The sequence below is a fragment of the Pleurodeles waltl genome, unplaced genomic scaffold, assembly GCF_031143425.1.
Source record: "Pleurodeles waltl isolate 20211129_DDA unplaced genomic scaffold, aPleWal1.hap1.20221129 scaffold_72, whole genome shotgun sequence".
Taxonomy (NCBI): domain Eukaryota; kingdom Metazoa; phylum Chordata; class Amphibia; order Caudata; family Salamandridae; genus Pleurodeles; species Pleurodeles waltl.
Genome location: NW_027150393.1, coordinates 1,224,127 through 1,246,722, shown reverse-complemented (window position 1 = coordinate 1,246,722; position 22,596 = coordinate 1,224,127). Strand labels below are relative to the sequence as shown.

Sequence of the window (22,596 nt, the reverse complement as noted above, 5' to 3'; positions counted from 1 at the left end):
AATCACCATTGAAGATTTTTTTTTTGGGCAGGAAGGTGTCCCTTCCTGCACAAAAACAATTTCCCCCTCAACGCAGTCATCCTTGTACCATGGTGCAAGAACGGCTGCGTTGGCGCTCAGCAGCTAATTTAGAGCTGGCGCAGGGGGAAGCACAGGGGTGCGCTGTATTCTACTAAATACGGCGCTTCCCTGCATTTTGAAAATGACGGCGCGTGGGGCTTGCAAATTTGGCACAGCGTCGCGCTTAGTCATTTTCTTGTAAATCTGGGCCAAAATGTCTAAAGGATAGAGGCTTTTTATGTCATGTTCGATGAAGACCATGCAAATGACTCTAGTCGTACTGCAGAAGAGAGCACCATGTGCAGTTTCTTGCTTTGGGATGTAGTCTCCCACTCTCTGTCACCAACCCTCCGAGCAGGGTCGGAGCCGTTGCATTTCTGTGCCCAGGCTCGTTGGTCTAGGGGTATGATTCTCGCTTAAGGTGCGAGAGGTCCCGGGTTCAAATCCCGGACGAGCCCATTTTAGTGGAAAACAATCAAATCCTGCTCAAAATACAAAACCCCTCAACATTTCTCATTCCACTCGAAGCATTGTTGCGCAAAACATATTTTTTGCCTCAGGCGAAAAATGGATTACAATGCCTTGGCTTCCTTCCTGCTTGCTCTCAGTGCGCCCTGTGTGATGATTTCACAGGCTCTCCTTCCTGGCAATTAGGCATCAGATATTTGTCTGTCTCTGCCCGCAGCTGTGGGATTTTTCAGGACGTCTGAGTGTATGCATGCTGGCTGACACCGCTGCAATTTTCACACTTACCCCTCGCATTCCGAGCAACTGCTGATAAAGTATAGAGGAAATCGTGCAAACATATGAGGGGAACTGTGCTCCTTCAGTCAAACCAGCAAGCTTGTTTCTGTAGTGTAGTGGTTATCACGTTTGCCTCACACGCGAAAGGTCCCCGGTTCGAGACCGGGCAGAAACACTTGCCAGCAGCAGCTTTTGTGTTTGCTCCCTAAAACCTCAGTCTCTCTCAATGCACACTTAGACAGAAATGACCTTTAAAAACGTGTGACCTGTGTAAAACGTGCTTTACTATTGCAGGATGCTAAAAAGTTATCTGCATCCCTCGGTGGTCGTGCATGTTCATTGTTTCTTGTTCTGTATTTTTTTTTTTTTCTTGGCCATGTTATATTGTGGGGCCTTTAAAGCTGTGACTTTGATAGGAACATTGCAAGCGGCAAAATCAACAAATGCAGACTGAAGAGTCCGACCTGCACACTGTTTTGGCTGTCAGGATGGCCGAGTGGTCTAAGGCGCCAGACTCAAGAGAGCTTGATCTTCAGTAAAGCTGAGCCTTCTGGTCTCTTCATGGAGGCGTGGGTTCAAATCCCACTTCTGACAGGTGTATTTTCTTCCCTTAAATCTTGCTCTGCTTGCAGAGCCAGCTCCTCACACCACTATCTTTGGAAGCTGCTGTGGCATGTGAGGAGAAATCCACCAACCCATCGGCTGGGCCCTCAATCAAAATTCTGTGTATTACTGGAAGGGGCGTCTCAGGCACACCTTCTGTTAGAGCTGCACTTTATGACAGTAACTACCATGCTGGTTTCTACTTAAGCAGTTGATTCTATCGTTTGAAGTGAGGCTCTCCTGCCACCTTTTGGGCAAAGAAGACACTGCCCCTGCAACAACACAGGCAGACAAGCTCAAACTGGGTTTCTTGGTTAGGTGGGCGGAGCATATTGGCAATGGTGCCTCCTCGTGACTTGCAATTTACATGAAGAAGACAGAGAGGCAGCTGGGAGTAGGCAGTACCCATGAACCCCTGAACACTGTCTTGCGACTAGCACACAATTCTGAAATGAGGCGGGGGAAAGGAGGTGATTTCCCCGTCAAGGGCCATTCCGGGAAATCAGCCACCCTGCGTCTCCCAGGTGAGTGTTTCAGGCCTATGAGCCACTAATATAAATCTCGCCTGATCGAGCGCTGATCGAGCAAGTGTGCTTGAATCCAAGAGGCATGCTCCTCTGGCTCAAGAGCTAGTAGGCCCTTCAGTGCTTCTGGTTGGGAAGTCTAAGGTGCAAGGGTCCATGACTTGAAGCAGGTTACAACTACCAGAAAGGGTCTGCTTTTCACATCAGTGCCCTAGTTCAGCTCACTGGCACAGGGCATTTTGACTACCTCTTGCCTTGCTAGAGACAAACAAAAAATCCTTGACAGAAAACATCAATTGCTATGGCACGCATAGAGAGAGAGAGCCTCCAAATGGCCCTGCTTTTCGGAAAGACGCTTCAGAAGATGTTTCAAATGACTATGCAGCGGCAATCTAGTTGGTATAGGGGTATGATTCTCGCTTCGGGTGTGAGAGGACCTCGGTTCAAATCCCAGACAAACCCCTACCTTTATAGGTTCAGTCTGTGTTTTAAACAGGAGTATTTCTGCTTTTCACTCTTGTAAGATGTCATGTTCCAATGCAATACATGCTTTATACTGGCGTCGAGACGGTTCAGCATCATGAAGGTATGCGAGATTTCTTTGCAACTGCTTTTCTGTGCTGGAGCAGCAGTGCTCGTAGGAACATTAAATGCACAGTGCTTCTCCATGGTAATTTCGGGTCCAGTTCTGAAATCACCTCTTGGAATGAAAGTGATCCCAGTTCCTTTCTTCCAAGGGAAGAGATCGTGTTCCGGAAGGCTCAGCTTTGAGCGTCATGAACATTGGCCCTCATCCTTGCATCCCAGTCCAATGCATAGCCACATAAAGCAAGCAGGTGTGTCTGTTTCCATAGTGTGGTGGTTCCAGTACAATGCATAGCCACATGAAGCAAGCCGGCAAGTGTGTCTGTTTGTGTAGTGTAGTGGTTATCATGCGCACCTCACATGCGAAAGGTCCCTGGTTCGAGTCGCTGGGCTTTTTCACAGTATTTGCATTTCCTGCCTCACCTGACAGGCAAGCTGAGATAAAAGAGACTGTGTCTATCCCTCACCATCGTGAGGTACTACGCTCCTGGTGAATCTGTCACAGCTCACCAAGAGGAGTTGCGCCAGCTTACGGCAGTCAGTTGCTCACTGTTTGACCTTTGCAATGAAGCCTGAGCCTACAGCATTCAAGCCAGCCAAGGAAGGAAGGTACGAGAGCGAAAATAGCTTTCCTGCCCTCACCAAGAACACACACCTTGAGCAAATAAAGTGCCAGACTTACAAGGCCCTATCGCCACCGGAGCATCACTTTTAGTGACGCCCCGGTGGCACTATGCACTGCGCGGTATTTACAAGATGGCGTTCAGCCACTTTTTGTGGCTTAACACCACCTTGTAAATACGGCCCCTTAGCACGCAGCGCGTTCCCTGGAAGGGGCGTGCAATGGGTGTTGTTGGGAGTGTGCCACAGCAACACCATAGCATTTTGATGCTGCTCCAGATTTAGGAGTTGGCGTAAATCTGCGTCAGCACCAAAATCCAACGCCATCCCAGGGGTGTCGTTAGAGTGGCGCACTGAGGAGAAATGTTTTCATTTCTCCTTGTTTTTTCTCTTTCTATATGTGATGCATTCTGCAGCACACATAGAAGTAAGAGCAAATCACCATTGAAGATTTTTTTTTTGGGCAGGAAGGTGTCCCTTCCTGCACAAAAACAATTTCCCCCTCAACGCAGTCATCCTTGTACCATGGTGCAAGAACGGCTGCGTTGGCGCTCAGCAGCTAATTTAGAGCTGCCGCAGGGGGAAGCACAGGGGTGCGCTGTATTCTACTAAATACGGCGCTTCCCTGCATTTTGAAAATGACGGCGCGTGGGGCTTGCAAATTTGGCACAGCGTCGCGCTTAGTCATTTTCTTGTAAATCTGGGCCAAAATGTCTAAAGGATAGAGGCTTTTTATGTCATGTTCAATGAAGACCATGCAAATGACTCTAGTCGTACTGCAGAAGAGAGCACCATGTGCAGTTTCTTGCTTTGGGATGTAGTCTCCCACTCTCTGTCACCAACCCTCCGAGCAGGGTTGGAGCCGTTGCATTTCTGTGCCCAGGCTCGTTGGTCTAGGGGTATGATTCTCGCTTAGGGTGCGAGACGTACCGGGTTCAAATCCCGGACGAGCCCATTTTAGCGGAAAACAATCAAATCCTGCTCAAAATACACAACCCCTCAACATTTCTCATTCCACTCGAAGCATTGTTGCGCAAAACATATTTTTTGCCTCAGGCGAAAAATGGATTACAATGCCTTGGCTTCCTTCCTGCTTGCTCTCAGTGCGCCCTGTGTGATGATTTCACAGGCTCTCCTTCCTGGCATTTAGGCATCAGATATTTGTCTGTCTCTGCCCGCAGCTGTGGGATTTTTCAGGACGTCTGAGTGTATGCATGCTGGCTGACACCGCTGCAATTTTCACACTTACCCCTCGCATTCCGAGCAACTGCTGATAAAGTATAGAGGAAATCGTGCAAACATATGAGGGGAACTGTGCTCCTTCAGTCAAACCAGCAAGCTTGTTTCTGTAGTGTAGTGGTTATCACGTTCGCCTCACACGCGAAAGGTCCCCGGTTCGAGACGGGGCAGAAACACTTTGCAGCAGCAGCTTTTGTGTTTGCTCCCTAAAACCTCAGTCTCTCTCAATGCACACTTAGACAGAAATGACCTTTAAAAACTTGTGACCTGTGTAAAACTTGCTTTACTATTGCAGGACGCTAAAAAGTTATCTGCATCCCTCGGTGGTCGTGCATGTGCATTGTTTCTTGTTCTGTTTTTTTTTTTTTTTCTTGGCCATGTTATATTGTGGGGCCTTTAAAGCTGTGACTTTGATAGGAACATTGCAAGCGGCAAAATCAACAAGTGCAGACTGAAGAGTCCGACCTGCACACTGTTTTGGCTGTCAGGATGGCCGTGTGGTCTAAGGCGCCAGACTCAAGAGAGCTTTATCTTCAGTGAAGCTGAGCTTTCTGGTCTCTTCATGGAGGCGTGGGTTCAAATCCCACTTCTGACAGGTGTGTTTTCTTCCCTTAAATCTTGCTCTGCTTGCAGAGCCAGCTCCTCACACCACTATCTTTGGAAGCTGCTGTGGCATGTGAGGAGAAATCCACCAACCCATCGGCTGGGCCCTCAATCAAAATTCTGTGTATTACTGGAAGGGGCGTCTCAGGCACACCTTCTGTTAGAGCTGCACTTTATGACAGTAACTACCATGCTGGTTTCTACTTAAGCAGTTGATTCTATCGTTTGAAGTGAGGCTCTCCTGCCACCTTTTGGGCAAAGAAGACACTGCCCCTGCAACAACACAGGCAGACAAGCTCAAACTAGGTTTCTTGGTTAGGTGGGCGGAGCATATTGGCAATGGTGCCTCCTCGTGACTTGCAATTTACATGAAGAAGACAGAGAGGCAGCTGGGAGTAGGCAGTACCCATGAACCCCTGAACACTGTCTTGCGACTAGCACACAATTCTGAAATGAGGCGGGGGAAAGGAGGTGATTTCCCCATCAAGGGCCATTCCGGGAAATCAGCCACCCTGCGTCTCCCAGGTGAGTGTTTCAGGCCTATGAGCCACTAATATAAATCTCGCCTGATCGAGCGCTGATCGAGCAAGTGTGCTTGAATCCAAGAGGCATGCTCCTCTGGCTCAAGAGCTAGCAGGCCCTTCAGTGCTTCTGGTTGGGAAGTCTAAGGTGCAAGGGTCCATGACTTGCAGCGGGTTACAACTACCAGAAAGGGTCTGCTTTTCACATCAGTGCCCTAGTTCAGCTCACTGGCACAGGGCATTTTGACTACCTCTTGCCTTGCTAGAGACAAACAAAAAATCCTTGACAGAAAACATCAATTGCTATGGCACGCTTAGAGAGAGAGAGCCTCCAAATGGCCCTGCTTTTCGGAAAGACGCTTCAGAAGATGTTTCAAATGACTATGCAGCGGCAGTCTAGTTGGTATAGGGGTATGATTCTCGCTTCGGGTGTGAGAGGACCTCGGTTCAAATCCCAGACAAGCCCCTACCTTTATAGGTTCAGTCTGTGTTTTAAACAGGAGTATTTATGCTTTTCACTCTTGTAAGATGTCATGTTGCAATGCAATACATGCTTTATACTGGCGTCGAGACGGTTCAGCATCATGAAGGTATGCGAGATTTCTTTGCAACTGCTTTTCTGTGCTGGAGCAGCAGTGCTCGTAGGAACATTAAATGCACAGTGCTTCTCCATGGTAATTTTGGGTCCAGTTCTGAAATCACCTCTTGGAATGAAAGTGATCCCAGTTCCTTTCTTCCAAGGGAAGAGATCGTGTTCCGGAAGGCTCAGCTTTGAGCGTCATGAACATTGGCCCTCATCCTTGCATCCCAGTCCAATGCATAGCCACATAAAGCAAGCAGGTGTGTCTGTTTCCATAGTGTGGTGGTTCCAGTACAATGCATAGCCACATGAAGCAAGCCGGCAAGTGTGTCTGTTTGTGTAGTGTAGTGGTTATCATGCGCACCTCACATGCAAAAGGTCCCTGGTTCGAAGCCAAGCAAATACAGCAAGTCGCTGGGCTTTTTCCCAGTATTTGCATTTCCTGACTCAGCTGACAGGCAAGCTGAGATAAAAGAGACTGTGTCTATCCCTCACCATCGTGAGGTACTACGCTCCTGGGGCATCTGTCACAGCTCACCAAGAGGAGTTGCGCCAGCTTACGTCAGTCAGTTGCTCACTGTTTGACCTTTGCATTGAAGCCTGATGTCGCCATCATCTTCAAAGACTCCATCAGCGTCACCACCTCCACCGAAGACCCCCCCCTCGCCGCTGAACACCTGCATTTTCAGATTCGCACCGACCCAAGGACCACCCTCAGAGGATCCCTCGTCTACCGTCCTCCCGGACCTCGCGCCTCTTTCAGCGACGCCATCGCCGACTTCATCTCCCCGCACGCCCTCGCCTCACCGGACTACATCCTCCTAGGCGACCTCAACTTCCATCAGGAACAAAACAACGACCCCAACACCACCACCCTGCTCGACAACCTCGCCAACCTCGGCCTCAAACAACTGGTGAACACCGGCACCCACATCGCCGGACACACGCTCGACCCTATCTTCTCCGCCAGCAAACACGTCTTCTTCAGCCACACCTCTGCCCTACACTGGACCGACCACAGCTGCGTCCACTTCACATTCCGACGCGAGACCTCCCACCTCCGCACTCAACCCACCCCTCGTAGACAGTGGAACAAGATCCCTGAAGAGCAACTCTTCTCCGCTCTCGCCGCCAACCAACCCACCCTCACCACCGACCCCAACGACGCAGCTCTCAACCTCACAAACTGGATCTCCAACTGCGCTGACAACCTTGCTCCCCTCAAACGCACGCATCGACAGACCAACACCAAAAAACCTCTCTGGTTCTCTGACACCCTCAAAGAATCAAAGAAAACTTGTCGTGCCCTTGAGAAGGCCTGGCGCAAGGACCACACCGCGGACAACATGACCGCCCTCAAGAACGCTACACGCGAACACCACCACCTGATCCGCACTGCCAAAAGGAACTTTTTCACCGACAGACTAGACAAAAACAGCCACAACAGCAGAGAACTCTTCAGCATCGTCAAAGAGTTCTCCAACCCCAGCGCCAGCGCCAACGCCGTCACGCCCTCACAGGATTTGTGCGAATCCCTCGCCACTTTCTTCCATCGCAAGATCAGCGACCTCCACGACAGCTTCGGACACCAGACCCAACCATACACCACTGAACCCGCTTCCCCGGACATCACCCTCAACAACTGGACCCACATCAACACGGAAGAAACCAAATCCATCATGAACTCTATCCACTCCGGCGCCCCTTCGGACCCCTGCCCGCACTTCATCTTTAACAAAGCCGACGACATCATCGCCCCGCACCTCCAGACCGTCATCAACTCTTTTTTTTCTTCTGCTACCTTCCCCGAATGCTGGAAGCACGCTGAAGTCAACGCCCTACTAAAGAAACCTACGGCTGACCCAAGCGACCTGAAAAACTTCCGCCCCATCTCTCTTCTACCTTTCCCAGCCAAGGTAATAGAAAAGACCGTCAACAAACAGCTGACCACCTTCCTGGAAGACAACAACCTGCTTGACCCTTCACAAACCGGATTCCGAACCAACCACAGCACGGAAACCACCCTCATCTCAGTCACAGACGACATCAGAACCCTGATGGACAACGGTGAAACAGTCGCCCTCATTCTCCTCGACCTCTCGGCTGCCTTTGACACCGTCTGTCACCACACCCTAATCACCCGCCTACGCTCCACCGGGATCCAAGGCCAGGCCCTGGACTGGATCGCCTCCTTCCTCGCTAACCGCTCCCAAAGAGTTTACCTCCCTCCGTTTCGCTCAGAACCCACCAAGATCATCTGCGGCGTACCTCAAGGCTCATCGCTCAGCCCGACACTCTTCAATGTCTACATGAGCCCCCTCGCCGACATCGTACGCAAGCACGACATCATCATCACCTCCTACGCCGACGACACCCAACTTGTACTCTCCCTCACCAAGGACCCCGCCAGCGCCAAGACCAACCTACAAGAGGGTATGAAGGACGTCGCAGATTGGATGAGGCTCAGCCGCCTAAAGCTGAACTCTGAAAAAACGGAAGTCCTCATCCTCGGCAACACCCCGTCCGCCTGGGACGACTCCTGGTGGCCCATGGCCCTCGGCTCCGCACCGACCCCCGCAGACCACGCCCGCAACCTCGGCTTCATCTTGGACCCTCTTCTCACCATGACCAAGCAAGTCAACGCCGTGTCCTCCGCCTGCTTCCTCACTCTCCGCATGCTCCGCAAGATCTTCCGCTGGATCCCCGCCGACACCAGAAAAACCGTGACCCACGCCCTTGTCACGAGTCGCCTGGACTACGGCAACACCCTCTACGCCGGGACCACCGCCAAACTCCAAAACCACCTGCAACGCATCCAAAACGCCTCGGCCCGCCTCATCCTCGACGTACCCCGCAACAGCCACATCTCCGCACACCTGAGACACCTGCATTGGCTCCCAGTCAGCAAAAGGATCACCTTCGGTCTTCTCACCCACGCACACAAAGCCCTCCACAACAAGGGACCGGAATACCTCAACAGACGCCTCAGCTTCTACGTCCCCACCCGCCCCCTCCGCTCCGCTGGCCTCGCACTTGCTGCCGTCCCTCGCACCCGCCGCTCCACGGCGGGTGGGAGATCTTTCTCCTTCCTGGCAGCCAAGACCTGGAACTCCCTCCCCACCAGCCTCAGGACCACCCAGGACCACTCCGCTTTCCGGAGACTCCTAAAGACTTGGCTGTTCGAGCAGCGATAACCCCCCTTTCCCCCCTAGCGCCTTGAGACCCGCACGGGTGAGTAGCGCGCTTTATAAATGTTAATGATTTGATTTGATTTGATTTGAGCCTACCGCATTCAAGCCAGCCAAGGAAGGAAGGTATGAGAGCGAAAATAGCTTTCCTGCCCTCACCAAGAACACACACCTTGAGCAAATAAGGTGCCAGACTTACAAGGCCCAATCGCCAACGGAGCATCACTTTTAGTGACGCCCCGGTGGCACTATGCACTGCGTGGTATTTACAAGATGGCGTTCAGCCACTTTTTGTGGCTTAACACCACCTTGTAAATACGGCACCTTAGCATTCAGCGCTTTCCCTGGAAGGGGCGTGCAATGGGTGTTGCTGTGAGTGTGCCACAGCAACACCATAGCATTTTAATGCTGCTCCAGATTTAGGAGTTGTCGTAAATCTGCGTCAGCGCCAAAATCCAACGCCATCCCAGGGGTATCGTTAGAGTGGCGCACTGAGGAGAAATGTTTTCATTTCTCCTCGTTTTTTCTCTTTCTATGTGTGCTGCATTCTGCAGCACACATAGAAGTAAGAGCAAATCACCATTGAAGATTTTTCTTTTGGCCAGGAAGGTGTCCCTTCTTGCACAAAAACAATTTCCACCTCAACGCAGTCATCCTTGTACCATGGTGCAAGAACGGCTGCGTTGGCGCTCAGCAGCTAATTTAGAGCTGGCGCAGGGGGAAGCACAGGGGTGCGCTGTATTCTACTAAATACGGCGCTTCCCTGCATTTTGAAAATGACGGAGCGTGGGGCTTGCAAATTTGGCAGAGCGTCGCGCTCAGTCATTTTCTTGTAAATCTGGGACAAAATGTCTAAAGGATAGAGGCTTTTTATGTCATGTTCGATGACGACCATGCAAATGACTCTAGTCATACTGCAGAAGAGAGCACCATGTGGCGTTTCTTGCTTTGGGATGTAGTCTCCCACTCTCTGCCACCAACCCTCGGAGCAGGGTGGGAGCCGTAGCGCATCTGTCCCCAGGCTCGTTGGTCTAGGGGTATGATTCTCGCTTTGGGTGCGAGAGGTCCCGGGTTCAAATCCCGGACGAGCCCATTTTAGCGGAAAACAATCAAATCCTGCTCAAAATACACAACCCCTCAACATTTCTCATTCCACTTGAAGCATTGTTGCGCAAAACATATTTTTTGCCTCAGGCGAAAAATGGATTACAATGCCTTGGCTTCCTTCCTGCTTGCTCTCAGTGCGCCCTGTGTGATGATTTCACAGGCTTGCGTTCCTGGCATTTAGGCATCAGATATTTGTCTGTCTCTGCCCGCAGCTGTGACTTTTCAGGACGTCTGAGTGTATGCATGCTGGCTGACACCGCTGCAATTTTCACACTTACCCCTCGCATTCCGAGCAACTGCTGATAAAGTATAGAGGAAATCGTGCAAACATATGAGGGGACTGTGCTCCTTCAGTCAAACCAGCAAGCTTGTTTCTGTAGTGTAGTGGTTATCACGTTCGTCTCACACGCGAAAGGTCCCCGGTTCGAGACCGGGCAGAAACACTTGGCAGCAGCAGCTTTTGTGTTTGCTCCCTAAAACCTCAGTCTCTCTCAATGCACACTTAGACAGAAATGACCTTTAAAAACTTGTGACCTGTGTAAAACGTGCTTTACTATTGCAGGACGCTAAAAAGTTATCTGCATCCCTCGGTGGTCGTGCATGTGCATTGTTTCTTGTTCTGTTTTTTTTTTTTTTTCTTGGCCATGTTATATTGTGGGGCCTTTAAAGCTGTGACTTTGATAGGAACATTGCATGCGGCAAAATCAACAAGTGCAGACTGAAGAGTCCGACCTGCACACTGTTTTGGCTGTCAGGATGGCCGAGTGGTCTAAGGCGCCAGACTCAAGAGAGCTTGATCTTCAGTGAAGCTGAGCCTTCTGGTCTCTTCATGGAGGCGTGGGTTCAAATCCCACTTCTGACAGGTGTATTTTCTTCCCTTAAATCTTGCTCTGCTTGCAGAGCCAGCTCCTCACACCACTATCTTTGGAAGCTGCTGTGGCATGTGAGGAGAAATCCACCAACCCATCGGCTGGGCCCTCAATCAAAATTCTGTGTATTACTGGAAGGGGCGTCTCAGGCACACCTTCTGTTAGAGCTGCACTTTATGACAGTAACTACCATGCTGGTTTCTACTTAAGCAGTTGATTCTATTGTTTGAAGTGAGGCTCTCCTGCCACCTTTTGGGCAAAGAAGACACTGCCCCTGCAACAACACAGGCAGACAAGCTCAAACTAGGTTTCTTGGTTAAGTGGGCGGAGCATATTGGCAATGGTGCCTCCTTGTGACTTGCAATTTACATGAAGAAGACAGAGAGGCAGCTGGGAGTAGGCAGTACCCATGAACCCCTGAACACTGTCTTGCGACTAGCACACAATTCTGAAATGAGGCGGGGGAAAGGAGGTGATTTCCCCATCAAGGGCCATTCCGGGAAATCAGCCACCCTGCGTCTCCCAGGTGAGTGTTTCAGGCCTATGAGCCACTAATATAAATCTCGCCTGATCAAGCCTGATCGAGCGCTGATCGAGCAAGTGTGCTTGAATCCAAGAGGCATGCTCCTCTGGCTAAAGAGCTAGCAGGCCCTTCAGTGCTTCTGGTTGGGAAGTCTAAGGTGCAAGGGTTCATGACTTGCAGCGGGTTACAACTACCAGAAAGGGTCTGCTTTTCACATCAGTGCCCTAGTTCCGCTCACTGGCACAGGGCATTTTGACTACCTCTTGCCTTGCTAGAGACAAACAAAAAATCCTTGACAGAAAACATCAATTGCTATGGCACGCTTAGAGAGAGAGACCCTCCAAATGGCCCTGCTTTTCGGAAAGACGCTTCAGAAGATGTTTCAAATGACTATGCAGCGGCAGTCTAGTTGGTATAGGGGTATGATTCTCGCTTCGGGTGTGAGAGGACCTCGGTTCAAATCCCAGACAAACCCCTACCTTTATAGGTTCAGTCTGTGTTTTAAACAGGAGTATTTCTGCTTTTCACTCTTGTAAGATGTCATGTTGCAATGCAATACATGCTTTATACTGGCGTCGAGACGGTTCAGCATCATGAAGGTATGCGAGATTTCTTTGCAACTGCTTTTCTGTGCTGGAGCAGCAGTGCTCGTAGGAACATTAAATGCACAGTGCTTCTCCATGGTAATTTCGGGTCCAGTTCTGAAATCTCCTCTTGGAATGAAAGTGATCCCAGTTCCTTTCTTCCAAGGGAAGAGATCGTGTTCCGGAAGGCTCAGCTTTGAGCGTCATGAACATTGGCCCTCATCCTTGCATCCCAGTCCAATGCATAGCCACATAAAGCAAGCAGGTGTGTCTGTTTCCATAGTGTGGTGGTTCCAGTACAATGCATAGCCACATGAAGCAAGCCGGCAAGTGTGTCTGTTTGTGTAGTGTAGTGGTTATCATGCGCACCTCACATGCAAAAGGTCCCTGGTTCGAAGCCAAGCAAATACAGCAAGTCGCTGGGCTTTTTCCCAGTATTTGCATTTCCTGACTCAGCTGACAGGCAAGCTGAGATAAAAGAGACTGTGTCTATCCCTCACCATCGTGAGGTACTACGCTCCTGGGGCATCTGTCACAGCTCACCAAGAGGAGTTGCGCCAGCTTACGTCAGTCAGTTGCTCACTGTTTGACCTTTGCATTGAAGCCTGATGTCGCCATCATCTTCAAAGACTCCATCAGCGTCACCACCTCCACCGAAGACCCCCCCCTCGCCGCTGAACACCTGCATTTTCAGATTCGCACCGACCCAAGGACCACCCTCAGAGGATCCCTCGTCTACCGTCCTCCCGGACCTCGCGCCTCTTTCAGCGACGCCATCGCCGACTTCATCTCCCCGCACGCCCTCGCCTCACCGGACTACATCCTCCTAGGCGACCTCAACTTCCATCAGGAACAAAACAACGACCCCAACACCACCACCCTGCTCGACAACCTCGCCAACCTCGGCCTCAAACAACTGGTGAACACCGGCACCCACATCGCCGGACACACGCTCGACCCTATCTTCTCCGCCAGCAAACACGTCTTCTTCAGCCACACCTCTGCCCTACACTGGACCGACCACAGCTGCGTCCACTTCACATTCCGACGCGAGACCTCCCACCTCCGCACTCAACCCACCCCTCGTAGACAGTGGAACAAGATCCCTGAAGAGCAACTCTTCTCCGCTCTCGCCGCCAACCAACCCACCCTCACCACCGACCCCAACGACGCAGCTCTCAACCTCACAAACTGGATCTCCAACTGCGCTGACAACCTTGCTCCCCTCAAACGCACGCATCGACAGACCAACACCAAAAAACCTCTCTGGTTCTCTGACACCCTCAAAGAATCAAAGAAAACTTGTCGTGCCCTTGAGAAGGCCTGGCGCAAGGACCACACCGCGGACAACATGACCGCCCTCAAGAACGCTACACGCGAACACCACCACCTGATCCGCACTGCCAAAAGGAACTTTTTCACCGACAGACTAGACAAAAACAGCCACAACAGCAGAGAACTCTTCAGCATCGTCAAAGAGTTCTCCAACCCCAGCGCCAGCGCCAACGCCGTCACGCCCTCACAGGATTTGTGCGAATCCCTCGCCACTTTCTTCCATCGCAAGATCAGCGACCTCCACGACAGCTTCGGACACCAGACCCAACCATACACCACTGAACCCGCTTCCCCGGACATCACCCTCAACAACTGGACCCACATCAACACGGAAGAAACCAAATCCATCATGAACTCTATCCACTCCGGCGCCCCTTCGGACCCCTGCCCGCACTTCATCTTTAACAAAGCCGACGACATCATCGCCCCGCACCTCCAGACCGTCATCAACTCTTTTTTTTCTTCTGCTACCTTCCCCGAATGCTGGAAGCACGCTGAAGTCAACGCCCTACTAAAGAAACCTACGGCTGACCCAAGCGACCTGAAAAACTTCCGCCCCATCTCTCTTCTACCTTTCCCAGCCAAGGTAATAGAAAAGACCGTCAACAAACAGCTGACCACCTTCCTGGAAGACAACAACCTGCTTGACCCTTCACAAACCGGATTCCGAACCAACCACAGCACGGAAACCACCCTCATCTCAGTCACAGACGACATCAGAACCCTGATGGACAACGGTGAAACAGTCGCCCTCATTCTCCTCGACCTCTCGGCTGCCTTTGACACCGTCTGTCACCACACCCTAATCACCCGCCTACGCTCCACCGGGATCCAAGGCCAGGCCCTGGACTGGATCGCCTCCTTCCTCGCTAACCGCTCCCAAAGAGTTTACCTCCCTCCGTTTCGCTCAGAACCCACCAAGATCATCTGCGGCGTACCTCAAGGCTCATCGCTCAGCCCGACACTCTTCAATGTCTACATGAGCCCCCTCGCCGACATCGTACGCAAGCACGACATCATCATCACCTCCTACGCCGACGACACCCAACTTGTACTCTCCCTCACCAAGGACCCCGCCAGCGCCAAGACCAACCTACAAGAGGGTATGAAGGACGTCGCAGATTGGATGAGGCTCAGCCGCCTAAAGCTGAACTCTGAAAAAACGGAAGTCCTCATCCTCGGCAACACCCCGTCCGCCTGGGACGACTCCTGGTGGCCCATGGCCCTCGGCTCCGCACCGACCCCCGCAGACCACGCCCGCAACCTCGGCTTCATCTTGGACCCTCTTCTCACCATGACCAAGCAAGTCAACGCCGTGTCCTCCGCCTGCTTCCTCACTCTCCGCATGCTCCGCAAGATCTTCCGCTGGATCCCCGCCGACACCAGAAAAACCGTGACCCACGCCCTTGTCACGAGTCGCCTGGACTACGGCAACACCCTCTACGCCGGGACCACCGCCAAACTCCAAAACCACCTGCAACGCATCCAAAACGCCTCGGCCCGCCTCATCCTCGACGTACCCCGCAACAGCCACATCTCCGCACACCTGAGACACCTGCATTGGCTCCCAGTCAGCAAAAGGATCACCTTCGGTCTTCTCACCCACGCACACAAAGCCCTCCACAACAAGGGACCGGAATACCTCAACAGACGCCTCAGCTTCTACGTCCCCACCCGCCCCCTCCGCTCCGCTGGCCTCGCACTTGCTGCCGTCCCTCGCACCCGCCGCTCCACGGCGGGTGGGAGATCTTTCTCCTTCCTGGCAGCCAAGACCTGGAACTCCCTCCCCACCAGCCTCAGGACCACCCAGGACCACTCCGCTTTCCGGAGACTCCTAAAGACTTGGCTGTTCGAGCAGCGATAACCCCCCTTTCCCCCCTAGCGCCTTGAGACCCGCACGGGTGAGTAGCGCGCTTTATAAATGTTAATGATTTGATTTGATTTGATTTGAGCCTACCGCATTCAAGCCAGCCAAGGAAGGAAGGTATGAGAGCGAAAATAGCTTTCCTGCCCTCACCAAGAACACACACCTTGAGCAAATAAGGTGCCAGACTTACAAGGCCCAATCGCCAACGGAGCATCACTTTTAGTGACGCCCCGGTGGCACTATGCACTGCGTGGTATTTACAAGATGGCGTTCAGCCACTTTTTGTGGCTTAACACCACCTTGTAAATACGGCACCTTAGCATTCAGCGCTTTCCCTGGAAGGGGCGTGCAATGGGTGTTGCTGTGAGTGTGCCACAGCAACACCATAGCATTTTAATGCTGCTCCAGATTTAGGAGTTGTCGTAAATCTGCGTCAGCGCCAAAATCCAACGCCATCCCAGGGGTATCGTTAGAGTGGCGCACTGAGGAGAAATGTTTTCATTTCTCCTCGTTTTTTCTCTTTCTATGTGTGCTGCATTCTGCAGCACACATAGAAGTAAGAGCAAATCACCATTGAAGATTTTTCTTTTGGCCAGGAAGGTGTCCCTTCTTGCACAAAAACAATTTCCACCTCAACGCAGTCATCCTTGTACCATGGTGCAAGAACGGCTGCGTTGGCGCTCAGCAGCTAATTTAGAGCTGGCGCAGGGGGAAGCACAGGGGTGCGCTGTATTCTACTAAATACGGCGCTTCCCTGCATTTTGAAAATGACGGAGCGTGGGGCTTGCAAATTTGGCAGAGCGTCGCGCTCAGTCATTTTCTTGTAAATCTGGGACAAAATGTCTAAAGGATAGAGGCTTTTTATGTCATGTTCGATGACGACCATGCAAATGACTCTAGTCATACTGCAGAAGAGAGCACCATGTGGCGTTTCTTGCTTTGGGATGTAGTCTCCCACTCTCTGCCACCAACCCTCGGAGCAGGGTGGGAGCCGTAGCGCATCTGTCCCCAGGCTCGTTGGTCTAGGGGTATGATTCTCGCTTTGGGTGCGAGAGGTCCCGGGTTCAAATCCCGGACGAGCCCATTTTAGCGGAAAACAATCAAATCCTGCTCAAAATACACAACCCCTCAACATTTCTCATTCCACTTGAAGCATTGTTGCGCAAAACATATTTTTTGCCTCAGGCGAAAAATGGATTACAATGCCTTGGCTTCCTTCCTGCTTGCTCTCAGTGCGCCCTGTGTGATGATTTCACAGGCTTGCGTTCCTGGCATTTAGGCATCAGATATTTGTCTGTCTCTGCCCGCAGCTGTGACTTTTCAGGACGTCTGAGTGTATGCATGCTGGCTGACACCGCTGCAATTTTCACACTTACCCCTCGCATTCTGAGCAACTGCTGATCAAGTATAGAGGAAATCGGGCAAACATATGAGAGGAACTGTGCTCCTTCAGTCAAGCCAGCAAGCTTGTTTCTGTAGTGTAGTGGTTATCACATTTGCCTCACACGCAAAAGGTCCCCGTTCGACACAGGGCAGCAGTAGCTTTTGTGTTTGCTCACTAAAACCTCAGTCTCTCTCAATGCACACTTAGACAGAAATGACCTTTAAAAACTTGTGACCTGTGTAAAATGTGCTTTACTATTGCAGGACGATAAAAAGTTATCTGCATCCCTCGGTGGTCGTGCATGTGCCTTGTTTCTTGTTCTGTTTTTGTTTTTTTTCTTGGCCATGTTATATTGTGGGGCCTTTAAAGCTGTGACTTTGATAGGAACATTGCAAGCAGCAGCATCAACAAGTGCAGACTGAAGAGTCAGACCTGCACAATGTTTTGGCTGTCAGGATGGCCGAGTGGTCTAAGGTGCCAGACTCAAGAGAGCTTGATCTTCAGTGAAGCTGAGCCTTCTGGTTTCTTCATGGAGGCGTGGGTTCAAATCCCACTCCTAACAGGTGTGTTTTCTTCCCTTAAATCTTGCTCTGCTTGCACAGCCAGCTCCTCACACCACTATCTTTGGAAGCTGCTGTGGCATGTGAGGAGAAATCCACCAACCCATCGGCTGGGCCCTCAATCAAAATTCTGTGTATTACTGGAAGGGGCATCTCAGGCACACCTTCTGTTAGAGCTGCACTTTATGACAGTAACTACCATGCTGGTTTCTACTTAAGCAGTTGATTCTATCGTTTGAAGTGAGTCTCTCCTGCCACCTTTTGGGCAAAGAAGACACTGCCCCTGCAACAACACAGGCAGACAAGCTCAAACTGGGTTTCTTGGTTAGGTGGGCGGAGCATATTGGCAATGGTGCCTCCTCGTGACTTGCAATTTACATGAAGAAGACAGAGAGGCAGCTGGGAGTAGGCAGTACCCATGAACCCCTGAACACTGTCTTGCGACTTGCACACAATTCTGAAATGAGGCGGGGGAAAGGAGGTGATTTCCCCATCAAGGGCCATTCCGGGAAATCAGCCACCCCGCGTCTCCCATGTGAGTGTTTCAGGCCTATGAGCCACTACTATAAATCTCGCCTGATCGAGCAAGTGTGCTTGAAACCAAGAGGCATGTTTCTCTGGCTCAAGAGCTAGCAGGCCCTTCAGTGCTTCTGGTCTGGAAGTCAAAGGTGCAAGGGTCCAGGACTTGCAGAGGGTTACAACTACCAGAAAGGGTCTGTTTTTCACATCAGTGCCCTAGTTCACCTCACTGGCACAGGGCATCTTGACTACCTCTTTCCTTGCTAGAGACAAACAAAAAATCCTTGACAGAAAACATCAATTGCTATGGCACGCTTAGAGAGAGAGCCTCCGAATGGCCCTGCTTTTCTGAAAGACGCTTCAGAAGATGTATCAAATGCCTCTGTAGCAGCAGTCTAGTTGGTATAGGGGTATGATTCTCGCTTCGGGTGTGAGAGGACCTTGGTTCAAATCCCAGACAAACCCTTACCTTTATAGGTTCAGTCTGTGTTTTAAACAGGAGTATTTCTGCTTTTCACTCTTGTAAGATGTCATGTTGCAATGCAATACATGCTTTATACCTGCGTTGAGACGGTTCAGCATCATGAAGGTATGCGAGATTTCTTTGCAACTGCTTTTCTGTGCTGGAGCAGCAGTGCTCATAGGAACATTAAATGCACAGTGCTTCTCCATGGTAATTTCGGGTCCAGTTCTGAAATCACCTCTTGGAATGAAAGTGATGCCAGTTCCTTTCTTCCAAGGCAAGAGATCGTGTTCCGGAAGGCTCAGCTTTGAGCGTCATGAACATTAGCCCTCAGTCCTTGCATCCCAGTCCAATGCAGAGCCACATAAAGCAAGCAGGTGTGTCTGTTTCCATAGTGTGGTGGTTCCAGTACAATGCATAGCCACATGAAGCAAGCCGGCAAGTGTGTCTGTTTGTGTAGTGTAGTGGTTATCATGCGCACCTCACATGCAAAAGGTCCCTGGTTCGAAGCCAAGCAAATACAGCAAGTCGCTGGGCTTTTTCCCAGTATTTGCATTTCCTGACTCAGCTGACAGGCAAGCTGAGATAAAAGAGACTGTGTCTATCCCTCACCATCGTGAGGTACTACGCTCCTGGGGCATCTGTCCCAGCTCACCAAGAGGAGTTGCGCCAGCTTACGTCAGTCAGTTGCTCACTGTTTGACCTTTGCATTGAAGCCTGAGCCTACCGTATTCAAGCCAGCCAAGGAAGGAAGGTATGAGAGCGAAAATAGCTTTCCTGCCCTCACCAAGAACACACACCTTGAGCAAATAAGGTGCCAGACTTACAAGGCCCAATTGCCAACGGAGCATCACTTTTAGTGACGCCCCGGTGGCACTATGCACTGCGTGGTATTTACAAGATGGCGTTCAGCCACTTTTTGTGGCCTAACACCACCTTGTAAATACGGCACCTTAGCATTCAGCGCTTTCCCTGGAAGGGGCGTGCAATGGGTGTTGCTGTGAGTGTGCCACAGCAACACCATAGCATTTTAATGCTGCTCCAGATTTAGGAGTTGTCGTAAATCTGCGTCAGCGCCAAAATCCAACGCCATCCCAGGGGTATCGTTAGAGTGGCGCACTGAGGAGAAATGTTTTCATTTCTCCTCGTTTTTTCTCTTTCTATGTGTGCTGCATTCTGCAGCACACATAGAAGTAAGAGCAAATCACCATTGAAGATTTTTCTTTTGGCCAGGAAGGTGTCCCTTCTTGCACAAAAACAATTTCCACCTCAACGCAGTCATCCTTGTACCATGGTGCAAGAACGGCTGCGTTGGCGCTCAGCAGCTAATTTAGAGCTGGCGCAGGGGGAAGCACAGGGGTGCGCTGTATTCTACTAAATACGGCGCTTCCCTGCATTTTGAAAATGACGGAGCGTGGGGCTTGCAAATTTGGCACAGCGTCGCGCTCAGTCATTTTCTTGTAAATCTGGGACAAAATGTCTAAAGGATAGAGGCTTTTTATGTCATGTTCGATGACGACCATGCAAATGACTCTAGTCATACTGCAGAAGAGAGCACCATGTGGCGTTTCTTGCTTTGGGATGTAGTCTCCCACTCTCTGCCACCAACCCTCGGAGCAGGGTGGGAGCAGTAGCGCTTCTGTCCCCAGGCTCGTTGGTCTAGGGGTATGATTCTCGCTTTGGGTGTGAGAGGTCCCGGGTTCAAATCCCGGACAAGCCCATTTTAGCGGAAAACAATCAAATCCTGCTCAAAATACACAACCCCTCAACATTTCTCATTCCACTCGAAGCATTGTTGCGCAAAACATATTTTTTGCCTCAGGCGAAAAATGGATTACAATGCCTTGGCTTCCTTCCTGCTTGCTCTCAGTGCGCCCTGTGTGATGATTTCACAGGCTTGCGTTCCTGGCATTTAGGCATCAGATATTTGTCTGTCTCTTCCCGCAGCTGTGACTTTTCAGGACGTCTGAGTGTATGCATGCTGTCTGACACCGCTGCAATTTTCACACTTACCCCTCGCATTCTGAGCAACTGCTGATCAAGTATAGAGGAAATCGGGCAAACATATGAGAGGAACTGTGCTCCTTCAGTCAAGCCAGCAAGCTTGTTTCTGTAGTGTAGTGGTTATCACATTTGCCTCACACGCAAAAGGTCCCCGTTCGACACAGGGCAGCAGTAGCTTTTGTGTTTGCTCACTAAAACCTCAGTCTCTCTCAATGCACACTTAGACAGAAATGACCTTTAAAAACTTGTGACCTGTGTAAAATGTGCTTTACTATTGCAGGACGATAAAAAGTTATCTGCATCCCTCGGTGGTCGTGCATGTGCCTTGTTTCTTGTTCTTTTTTTTTTTTTTTTCTTGGCCATGTTATATTGTGGGGCCTTTAAAGCTGTGACTTTGATAGGAACTTTGCAAGCGGCAGCATCAACAAGTGCAGACTGAAGAGTCAGACCTGCACAATGTTTTGGCTGTCAGGATGGCCGAGTGGTCTAAGGTGCCAGACTCAAGAGAGCTTGATCTTCAGTGAAGCTGAGCCTTCTGGTCTCTTCATGGAGGCGTGGGTTCAAATCCCACTCCTAACAGGTGTGTTTTCTTCCCTTAAATCTTGCTCTGCTTGCACAGCCAGCTCCTCACACCACTATCTTTGGAAGCTGCTGTGGCATGTGAGGAGAATTCCACCAACCCATCGGCTGGGCCCTCAATCAAAATTCTGTGTATTACTGGAAGGGGCATCTCAGGCACACCTTCTGTTAGAGCTGCACTTTATGACAGTAACTACCATGCTGGTTTCTACTTAAGCAGTTGATTCTATCGTTTGAAGTGAGTCTCTCCTGCCACCTTTTGGGCAAAGAAGACACTGCCCCTGCAACAACACAGGCAGACAAGCTCAAACTGGGTTTCTTGGTTAGGTGGGCGGAGCATATTGGCAATGGTGCCTCCTCGTGACTTGCAATTTACATGAAGAAGACAGAGAGGCAGCTGGGAGTAGGCAGTACCCATGAACCCCTGAACACTGTCTTGCGACTTGCACACAATTCTGAAATGAGGCGGGGGAAAGGAGGTGATTTCCCCATCAAGGGCCATTCCGGGAAATCAGCCACCCCGCGTCTCCCAGGTGAGTGTTTCAGGCCTATGAGCCACTACTATAAATCTCGCCTGATCGAGCCTGATTGAGCAAGTGTGCTTGAAACCAAGAGGCATGTTTTTCTGGCTCAAGAGCTAGCAGGCCCTGCAGTGCTTCTGGTCTGGAAGTCTAAGGTGCAAGGGTCCAGGACTTGCAGAGGGTTACAACTACCAGAAAGGGTCTGTTTTTCACATCAGTGCCCTAGTTCAGCTCACTGGCACAGGGCATCTTGACTACCTCTTTCCTTGCTAGAGACAAACAAAAAATCCTTGACAGAAAACATCAATTGCTATGGCACGCTTAGAGAGAGAGCCTCCGAATGGCCCTGCTTTTCTGAAAGACGCTTCAGAAGATGTTTCAAATGCCTCTGCAGCAGCAGTCTAGTTGGTATAGGGGTATGATTCTCGCTTCGGGTGTGAGAGGACCTTGGTTCAAATCCCAGACAAACCCTTACCTTTATAGGTTCAGTCTGTGTTTTAAACAGGAGTATTTCTGCTTTTCACTCTTGTAAGATGTCATGTTGCAATGCAATACATGCTTTATACCTGCGTTGAGACGGTTCAGTATCATGAAGGTATGCAAGATTTCTTTGCAACTGCTTTTCTGTGCTGGAGCAGCAGTCCTCATAGGAACATTAAATGCACAGTGCTTCTCCATGGTAATTTCGGGTCCAGTTCTGAAATCACCTCTTGGAATGAAAGTGATGCCAGTTCCTTTCTTCCAAGGCAAGAGATCGTGTTCCGGAAGGCTCAGCTTTGAGCGTCATGAACATTAGCCCTCAGTCCTTGCATCCCAGTCCAATGCAGAGCCACATAAAGCAAGCAGGTGTGTCTGTTTCCATAGTGTGGTGGTTCCAGTACAATGCATAGCCACATGAAGCAAGCCGGCAAGTGTGTCTGTTTGTGTAGTGTAGTGGTTATCATGCGCACCTCACATGCAAAAGGTCCCTGGTTCGAAACCAAGCAAATACAGCAAGTCGCTGGGCTTTTTCC

At 50.6% G+C, this 22,596-nt stretch overlaps 9 non-coding genes across 9 annotated transcripts; all 9 read left to right on the top strand.

Annotated features, from left to right (window-relative positions):
• Positions 1-446: 446 nt before the first annotated feature.
• On the top strand, positions 447-518 carry TRNAL-AAG (transfer RNA leucine (anticodon AAG)). Its single transcript has one exon. It is a non-coding gene; the product is annotated as a tRNA-Leu (tRNA).
• Positions 519-906: 388 nt separating this feature from the next.
• TRNAV-CAC (transfer RNA valine (anticodon CAC)) lies at positions 907-979 on the top strand. The gene has a single exon. It is a non-coding gene; the product is annotated as a tRNA-Val (tRNA).
• A 307-nt stretch (positions 980-1,286) lies between these two features.
• On the top strand, positions 1,287-1,398 carry TRNAL-CAA (transfer RNA leucine (anticodon CAA)). The gene is made up of 2 exons: positions 1,287-1,324; positions 1,353-1,398. It is a non-coding gene; the product is annotated as a tRNA-Leu (tRNA).
• Positions 1,399-4,479: 3,081 nt separating this feature from the next.
• On the top strand, positions 4,480-4,552 carry TRNAV-CAC (transfer RNA valine (anticodon CAC)). Its single transcript has one exon. It is a non-coding gene; the product is annotated as a tRNA-Val (tRNA).
• A 5,736-nt stretch (positions 4,553-10,288) lies between these two features.
• Positions 10,289-10,360, top strand: TRNAP-UGG (transfer RNA proline (anticodon UGG)). Its single transcript has one exon. It is a non-coding gene; the product is annotated as a tRNA-Pro (tRNA).
• Positions 10,361-10,745: 385 nt separating this feature from the next.
• On the top strand, positions 10,746-10,818 carry TRNAV-CAC (transfer RNA valine (anticodon CAC)). Its single transcript has one exon. It is a non-coding gene; the product is annotated as a tRNA-Val (tRNA).
• A 307-nt stretch (positions 10,819-11,125) lies between these two features.
• TRNAL-CAA (transfer RNA leucine (anticodon CAA)) lies at positions 11,126-11,237 on the top strand. Its single transcript has 2 exons — positions 11,126-11,163; positions 11,192-11,237. It is a non-coding gene; the product is annotated as a tRNA-Leu (tRNA).
• Positions 11,238-16,564: 5,327 nt separating this feature from the next.
• On the top strand, positions 16,565-16,636 carry TRNAP-UGG (transfer RNA proline (anticodon UGG)). Its single transcript has one exon. It is a non-coding gene; the product is annotated as a tRNA-Pro (tRNA).
• A 3,491-nt stretch (positions 16,637-20,127) lies between these two features.
• TRNAP-UGG (transfer RNA proline (anticodon UGG)) lies at positions 20,128-20,199 on the top strand. Its single transcript has one exon. It is a non-coding gene; the product is annotated as a tRNA-Pro (tRNA).
• The last annotated feature ends 2,397 nt before the right edge of the window (positions 20,200-22,596 follow it).